This window comes from Barbus barbus (genome assembly GCF_936440315.1).
Source record: "Barbus barbus genome assembly, chromosome: 44".
In the NCBI taxonomy this organism is placed as follows: Eukaryota; Metazoa; Chordata; class Actinopteri; order Cypriniformes; family Cyprinidae; genus Barbus; species Barbus barbus.
Window position 1 is genome coordinate 15479588 of NC_136722.1, and position 9715 is coordinate 15489302.

Genomic DNA, 9715 nt, shown 5'->3' on the forward strand with positions numbered 1-9715 from the left:
CAGGTGCTGCGCGGCACCCAGCATGCACCGCGGCACAAAGGGAGCACTATGAGCAGGTACAATCCACATAGCCATCAGTGCGACAGAAATTGTGGGCAAACTTCTCCCGTGGTGTGCGTGTGCCATGGGCCACAATGGGCAGTCTGATGTTACACGATTAGAGCGTCATTAATTTAATCGCGGAGAAGAATGCATCGTTACAGCGGTCCGTCTGCTGGAGATGAAAAACATCATTGCATAGCTAAAATATTTGTTTAAGAGGAGTCGGTGTGGATGAAATATTTCCCTGTTGTTTCCACCGTGTCTCACGTTACGAGCCAGCGAGGCGTGCAGCTTGAGAGCAAAGTGGACTCAATATATCCCGTGTGCTGCACACTATATTGATTACGATTCCTGAGCCAAACTGGGACATTTTCCTTCTTATGAGAGTATTTACTCTATGTGTTGCGGTATATTATTATGGCCATGGTGCACGTGCATATATAAACGAATCGCTTGGCTATTTGATAGATGAATGGACAGGACAATTGGACCTTTTCTAGCAACAAGACGAAGACTATAAAAACATTATTAAAGCACTTCTTCATATACTATTGTTAATAATCATTAATAGGCTAATTATTTTATGCACGGTTTTCTGTGCATGCGAGACTTCCGGTTTTATAGGTGCTGTTGGAAAATAACGAGTGCAGTAAACTGTTTGCACTGAAACCAGTGTGTCCATAAATAAGATAATACATTAAAATAATACTGTATGCGAAATCAAGCAGCAAACCAAGTGTTTTAAACAGCTAAAAATAGCACATTACGTTACATTTGGCCATGCCTGGACTAAGATGGTCGGCTGGTCTTGGTTTAAGTTTAAAAAGCTGGTTAGTTGGCCTCCCAGCCTGGCTAAGATGGTCAAGAAGGCCAGCTTTAAAAAAAAAAAAAAACTCTAAAACCAGCATGCAAACCAGCTATGACCAGGCAAAGGTTTATTATGTATATACAGCATAAATGTTAACTTATTTTTTATTTGACAGGAATTATTTGTAATTTCTGGGAAAAAACTACAAGAAATGTTTTATTCAAGACAAATGTATTATAAAGATGTTACATGATTGACAGACCTTTAAGTAATACATATTTGCTGTGGAACAGTTGAGATGACACTGGCTTGTTTTGAGTGTTTGAAATACATAATTCATTGTAAGGTGGATTTATTGGCTGTGCATTATAAGTTTTGAATATGTCTTTGGATCCAGTCTATGAACTTGGCCACTCTGGTGTAAACTCCGGGAAGGTTGGGTCTGCCACAGCCAGAACCTCAGCTCACAATGCCCGTCAGAAACCAGCGGCCGCCCAAGTGGGCTTGACAGGACAGAGGACCGCCTGAGTCTCCCTGGAATCAAAAATTGGTTATAAAAAAATCCAGAGAGACAGCTCACTTTCATCAACGAGAAAGGCTAGTCTTTTAATAATGCTTTGAAATGAGATACTAAGCTTATGTTCGGTTCATAAAGCAGGACCCAGTCCAATGGTTGTTATCTCCCCTCACCCGGCAGGCATCCTGCTCTCCTGAGGGCACGCCAGCACACAGCATGCGGGGTGATACAACACCATAGCTTCTCTTGCATTCACTCTGGCTTATAATACTAACTTCTGCCTTCTGCAATACAGTGGGTAGAACCTTATCTGTATAAACAGGGAAAAAATGCTGTTTATATGCCATATATTGTAAAAACCAAAACACGTACTAAGAGACATATAAACAAGAGAAACTCTTATTTTTTTCTAGTTTGAACACCGTTTAAAAGTTTGGGTTCTGTAAGTGTTTTTTTTAAGAAAATAATACTTTTATTCAGCAAGGACAAATCAAAACTGAGAGTAAAGCCATTTAGAGTTTTACAAAAATTATAAATGCAAATAAATGCGGTTCTTTTGAACTTTATACTCATCAAAGATTTCTGAAAAAAAAAAAGTTTCCACAAAAATATTAAGCAGGACAACTGTTATTACAACATTGATTGTAAGTTTCTTGAGCAACAAATCAGCATATTAGAATGATTTCTGAAGGACCATGTGACACTAAAGACTGAAGTAATAATAACATTTCCATCACAGGAATAAATTAAATTTTAAAATATATTAAAATAGAAAACAGTTTTTTAAATTGATAATAATATTTCACAATATTACTGTAATTTTGATCAGATAAATGCATCCTTGGTAAGCATGAGAGACTTATTTCCAAAACATTGAAAAATCTTACCGACCCCAAACCTTTAAACGTTACTGTTACATCATTTGTCAATGTTTTTTTAGCTCTTTACCCTGTTCAGAACGGTAGCCCCAGCCGGTGACCCAACAGCGGTGTCCCTCAGTGAAGGTCTGTGAAGGGGCCGGCAGGCAGATAGGCTGGATATATTGTTCCAGACTGCTGGGCCAGGCCTTCTTCAACTGCACATGATGTCATAGTCAAAATTTCTCGCATTGTAGTATTCATGCACAACAAATCGACGGATCTCGGCCACATGCTTGGCATTGCCCTGGTTTAGCATGCCTAGATGAGCCGTCCACATACGTGAATCTGCCAACCTGAAAGCATCAAAGCTCACACATGCTCAAACTGCATTAAGACCAGCTCTTTGCTGCTAATAAAAAAGGTATTAAACTTTGATATTCAGTGATTTATACTGTAGGTCTACCTGACATTTCTCACCTTTCTTTGCTGAAACAGTGTGCTGCTGAAATGAGCCACTCATCAGAGAGGACTGATGCTCCGCAATACAGCTGACCAGAAAAATGCATGCTGACCTGCCATGGCCACTCCTCCTCCACCGCATTGATTCTGCCCACAATACGCTGCTGTGGAGCAGTGCTGTCAGATACACGCTTTGCAGGGGTGGGATTGCCACAGGCTACAAATTATATGGAAACATATGAGACACAAGGAGATTATATACTTTGCATTAGTGTACAAGCATCCAAAATGAATGACACGATATGTAATGATGCAAAAATGTGTGACTGATACAGGTGTGTAAACCACTATTCAAAAGTTTGAAATAATTATGATTTTAAATTTTTAGAAAATAATGTTCAGCATTTTTTTATATTAGGATAGTTATTTTAAATTACATTTTAAAATGTAATAATATATAATGGGCCAGTTTTACTAAACAGAGCAATTGCAAAACAACGCTGATGGGCGTGGACATTTCTGCTGGTGATTTACTAACAACGCGCAAATTAAAGAACACATGAGGCAACATTTCATTTAAATATCGACCAACGCAATATACCAAGCGCAGCGCAAATTAGCATAGTCGCAAATAAAAAATAAAGAAATAAAAAAAGCCACAGTACGTTTAATTAAGTTATCCTCTGGGGTCAATATGACCCCAAGCGACTTTTCTTTAGTTAAAAATAATGGTTCCCTTTATCTCAGTGGAATAAAATCTTGTGACTTTTTCTAAATTATCTATCCATACACACACAAAAAAACTGGGCTTGATTTGGTTGTTCTAAAGGTATGTAAAAAAAAAAGTCACACTCATGACCTTTGGGGTCAATATGACCCCACATTGAAATGAATGGGAAAATCAAAAAAAAAATGTTTTTTATTTTTCATTTGTCAAAAAAAATCTATAAATCCAGAATAAACCTGAAAATTTCCATACCACAATGAAGTCCTGGTACTAGAGCACAAATGTAATGTGGAACGAACATGATCACTTGCACACACACATGCTCACGCACACAAACACACACACAGGTGTGACTCCAATTGAAAGCATTTTTTTTAGAAATTGACAAATAAAATCAATAATTCCAGCATAAATCTGAAAATTTCCACACAGAAATGAAGGCCTGGTACTAGAGCAAAAATGCAATGTAGAAAAGACATGCTCACTCAACACACACACACACACACACACACACACACACACACAGACAGGTATGACTGCCACAGCCAAATAAAATCAGCCACAAATGCAGAACAAAGATAAAAGGGGTGAGACCTAATGCACACACACATGCGCACGCGCACACACACACACACACACACACACACACACACACACACACAGACACACATGCGCACGCGCACACACACAGACAGACAGAGAGAGCAAGGGAGAGATGAAAGGCAACTGACCTGTTCAACTTTGAGAAAGTTTACTCTGAGATCTAAGAGCTGCAACTTTATTTTGAAAACAAAGAAATAGTTCCCACACCAAAGGTATAAAAGAGGGTCTTTGGTGTCACACAGTTCATTCTGTGTCAGTATGGCAAAGCGTTACACTCTCCTGGAGACTTTAGATTGCCTGCTTGATTCAAGTGAAGCTGAATCATGCCTGGAAGACACTGAGGGCGATGACTCTGAGCCATTTGAGACATTTGGTTCATTAAAATAAATAATATTCAACTACAATCTGATTCTAAGTCTTGTCCTTTAGGTGTTTCTTATGTGGCAATTTCTGTGGTATTTTGTAAAAACAGACATTTCAAATCGCTTCAAAAACGACCAAAATTCTACTATTTGAAAGAATATTTATTTTTAATGTCTTTAATAATGTTTATACATGTATAAATTCACAAAATCTATCACAAAAGTTATAATATGAGCAGTTGGCTACATCCAGTAAAATGAATGGATCTCTATTGCCCTCTTCTGGGTATCTATGGACAATACAATTTCTTTCTTAAATTTTAATTCCTAAAGGTTTGTCTTTGACCAACAGATGGCAGAATTGTACAGCTAACACCTAGATCAATATCCAGAAACAACTTATATTTAATTTAGATCATTGTTTAAGTATTTTTTTCATAAAAAAATAATATTTTACATGCAAGCTAATGGTATAGTTGAGGAATTGTGTGGTAAATAGGTACAAAAGTACTTTGTATATCCAAAAACACAGCATTACTGTACAGATGAGAAGTAAACAAAAAAAATAATATATTATATGTATTATTAAAAATGTACATTTTTTTCACAATCATTCTTTAAATTTTGGGGTCATATATACCCCAAATGCAGTGAGTGTGAACAGGAAACTAAGGTTATAAGAAGGTTTTAAAGGAACTGGAGGCCAAAAAATGAAAGGTTACAAGAAGTTTTGACAAACCTGGTCTGACTCCTAGTTGAGGGTCCCAAGTCGTCTTTTATTTCCTGAAGCAAATTAAAAATAACATGGCTTGGCAAACGATATGTTCGGATAATGTGTTCTTCTGACATTCAAAATAAATTAATGCATGTGGAAAAATTTCTCTCCCTTCCTCCTAGCAACAATAATTGCAGCCATTTCAAGTGCAAAATAGTTTAAGACAATGATTTTTTTGTGTTAAATAATGGCGCAAATTAAAAAAAGCATAAAAAAAAGCATGAGCCGGAACTCAAACTCGGGACACCCAAATTGCAAAGGTGCTATATGTCAGCTTGCTAACCACGAGGTTATTTGCACCAAGAATTATTCCAAACTTTTGACCAGAAGTGCATGTTTGTATGTGCATAAACTGCTCAGTCATGACCGGTGCATCTGATGAGCCAAAGCCATTAAAATCAGAGAGCGTTCAGGAAGAGAATGAAGCATGATCAAAGCTCAGCTTGACTCCTGTAATCACCGTCTGATTCAACTCCAATACACACACACACACACACACCAATTACCAAACACAATTTCAAGTCGACCATTGCAAAAAGGTCAATAGTTCAAAATAATAGCAGCAATATCATCATGGGAACATGAGGGCTATTTTCGGTTGAATGGCTAGCCAGTCATACGTAAAATTGGTGGTCTTAAATTAACTTTTAGTGTCTCTTTGTAGTATGTGGAATTTGCCATGATATTTAGCATCAATCTGACATGTGTATTTCGTTTTTTTGCTCACTGACATTTTTTACTTGCACTTTTATTTTCTCCCTCTCTTCATACTTTGGTTTTCTTTGCAGTTTTTGGAATCACAAGTGAAGAACCAAAGTGTGAGTAAGGAGAAAATAAAAGTGTAAGCAAAAATACTAGTGAAAGCAAGATAATTGTAGAAAAGAAAACATCATTTATATTGCAATTCAGATTTTTTTTTTTCTTCATTTTTCATTTTTTGTACATTTTCTTGTCTTCAGTTTTATCATTTAATTTGTATTATTTTAAAATCTTTGATGGCAATACATTGACATCAAATTGACTCCATATTGATAACTTTTTAATAATAATAGTGGAATTCAAGAATAAGACTAAAATACCCTAAAACGGGCATGAATGGTGTTTAAACTATGACAAAGCTGTTCTCTTTATATGTCTACAAACCAATTTGATGAGTAACACAGTGTTTATGGATGTTACCACAGTAAAACTCACCACAGTCCTTCTCGTCACTGCGGTCATAGCAGTCGTGTAAGCCGTCACATTTAGCATTTTTCTTAAGAATGCAGGCTCCATTGCCACATTGGTAACTGACTCCAGAACAGCTAGTCTCTGCACAGCCAACACATTAATCATTGTACATACAATTAACACATCTCGAAGTGTGAATTTTTAAATAGTTCTCACAGTACCCTGAGTACAGTTGGTCTCATCTTTACCACTGGAACAGTCCATCTCTCCATTACAGATGTATAATGGGTGCAATGGGGACGAACCTCCACAGATTTTAGGCGGTTTAGCTGTTGGATAAAGATAACTGAAAATAAACTGATGAATATTGACAAAATTTTGATAGTTTTACTATTGTAGAACTACTGGGTTTACATGATTTTGCGGTTAACGTACAACAAAAAATTTTTCCGCTTTCATCCTGACAGTCATCCAGTCCATCACAGCGCCTGAACGTCTCCACGCACAGACCTGTGGAGCACAGGAAGTGACCCTATGGACATGCTTGAAAAAAAAAAGAACATTTGGTGCCATGAGTCATTTTAGTGACTTGCAACATATTATTCCTCTGCTCGTAAGTGAGAATGTACTACTGATGAGAAATGACTTTTGAAATTGTTCTGCATTTCCTCCATTTCAGCAGCATTGTTCTTACGCTGGCTGGTGTTGTAGCTGCTGTAAGTGGCACGGAAGGGTTGGTCTGCATTTCGTGAGCTGCAGCGGAAAACCACTTCAGAGTTTTGCGCAGGAATACGGAAGACGGTTGAATGGTCGATATAATTTCCACAGTATCAAAATATTTATAATCAGTATATAACATGATAAATAAGACTATCAACATTATAGGAACAGATCACCAAAAGTAACATCTGTCACTATTTACTCATATTGTTGTTTCAAATCTGTTTGACCATCTTCAGTGGCAAAACGTTTGGGTTGTATGGAACATTTTTATGGGTCTTTTTTGGTGATTGGTCAGTGTAAACTATTGTTGTATGGAAAACAGATCTTTAAAAGATCTAAATTTTACTTAGAACAGTAAAAAAGTAAAATGGGTGAGTAAATAGTGATAATAGTTATTTGGGGGGCAGGTTTTGGGGTGTGTGTGAACTATTCTAAATGTATGGTATTAGCACACAAATGAAATAATTGACTCTGAAATATCACTTACATAACCTCATTGACTTTCCACCAGCCGTGTTCACAGTTTTGCAAGTCTTTTAGTTTTAGCATGTAATTCTGGAACCTGAGAGCCACACCAAGAGCACCGCTGGGCATCTGACACATAAACACCCGACAAAAAACATCTATTTGTCACATGGATGCTGTGGATAATATTGCTACACATTGAAAAAGCTTTTGATTGGGTGCAGTACCTGAAACATCCAGGTGCAGGAGCACTGACGGGGCAAAAGACTGGGGTAGAATGGACTGGTTATCACTCCAGCATCACCTGGGCCTCTCGCGCACTGGTTCGCCAGCTGAACAGCCAATCAGAATGATCAGATGGCCCGACTGACCGACGAGCTCCGACGCCAATTCAACATGTCGAATCGGCCGAAAAAACCCCGACCAGGACCAACTTCAGTCGACGGCGTGGAACACAGTGAGAAAACTTAACCGACGAACAAAAACTGCCCGATGGTCGACCGTCGGCTTGCTGTATTAATATCAATTGTTTTATAGCATAAATGCTGTTCTTTTGAACATTCAGTTAATCAAAAAATAATTGAAAAAATTTAGCATGGTTTCCACAAAAAGTTATTTTGTAATATTTCCAAATAATACTGCTTTTAGCATAATAGGCTTCTTTCAAAAACTATACTTACAATATATAAAAATATACTGACCGACTCCTAACTTTTCAATGGAATGTTACATTTTTAAAATTCAAATAGCAATTTTGCATTCTTTCTGCTACCTTAAATCTAAATTCAAGTGAATAAACTAGAATTTAAAAAGCAGTTCTGAATTGTGCACAACCTTGGTACTTATCAGTTTGGATTGACTCACCCACAGCTGTTGATGTGTAATCTGAGCGTAAAGCAACTGGGAAAACAAGAAAATAGAAATTGAAAGTTAAAATATGTTTTGAAGCTGAAATTATTCACACAAAAAATGCACAAGGAATATGTGCACAAAATGTAACATGTAAAGTAGGTTAACGGTGGCAGAGATTACCATTAACAAGAATGGAGTCGATGTCCACGGGAAGGCCCTGCAGGAAGCCCACTGAAGACCTGTTCTTCAGACTCATGTGCACAGAGTCTTTGAGGATGGCACTCACACACTGATGGAGTTTTCAGATGCGGCACCACGAAGATCATCCAGAAATGCACCAGTACACCACCTTGATTGTTATTACTGAAGACGAGAGGTCACAGATTACAGTGTGAGATCTCAAGTATTATTTACTGAAATAATGGTTAAATATTATTACTGAAAATAAATAGTGACTTCATGTTGACTTTAAATGTGAACTTCCAAATGAAAATTTAAGTAGTCCAGACTTTCAATGGATACTTTATTGACATTATAAATCTTCCAAATCTTCCTAGCAGTAATACTGGAGTGACTGTACCTCAGATCAGAGATGACGGTATGTTTGTAGAGCCTGGACACTGATGATGTTCGGTATACACTGGTTATCGTATTGGATTAAAATATTACGGTGAGGGTTTTAATGGTTTTTGCTGTATATTAATATTTATGCTGTATCACTTACCACATGCTGAATGCGGTTTGCCATGGACACAAACTCACTAGAGTCAGTGTGCCGGTACTCTGGTATAAACTCAACATTGGCAACCCGGAACATACCAGCAAAATACACACCACTGTTGCTCTCTCTCCGGACTACAAAACACAGAGTGCGCATTTCAGTTAAATTACAGTTAAACTGTGGACATAACTTTATATACCCTTGTGAAAATACACTTTTAAAAAGAGTGCTTATAACAGGAAGAACAATACTTTAAAAGAATAAGTGCTAACTGAATGTAATTTTTTGAATCTTAAACTAAATAACTGATAAGCAATGCTAAATTAAAATATACTATAATGTTATTTCTACTGAAACTTGTATGTCATGTATTTTAAAATGATGTATGGTAATGATGAATTTGAAATTAATATATTAAAAATATATTAACATGAAATGCTCATCAGTAATAATAAATATTATTATAATTATTTACAATAATGAACAGTTCAGATTATTAGTTAAGTGAACATTAAAATAAGTGTACTTATTTAATACATGACATATGATTATAAATACATAATGATTTAAAATGTACTTTAAATTAAAACCCTTATTTTGACAGCATTACAAAGCACACTTTTTAAAAGTG

At 36.7% G+C, this 9715-nt stretch overlaps 1 pseudogene across 1 annotated transcript; it reads right to left on the reverse strand.

Annotated features, from left to right (window-relative positions):
• Positions 1–1216: 1216 nt before the first annotated feature.
• Positions 1217–9210, reverse strand: LOC306863299 (transmembrane protease serine 7-like; annotated as a pseudogene). The gene is made up of 14 exons: positions 9088–9210; positions 8944–9011; positions 8544–8726; positions 8380–8411; positions 7739–7843; positions 7534–7640; positions 7018–7154; positions 6759–6866; positions 6545–6652; positions 6348–6464; positions 2705–2903; positions 2316–2580; positions 1541–1677; positions 1217–1384 (listed from the first exon to the last, which is right to left on the reverse strand). The product of its transcript is annotated as a transmembrane protease serine 7-like (transcript).
• Positions 9211–9715: the final 505 nt, after the last annotated feature.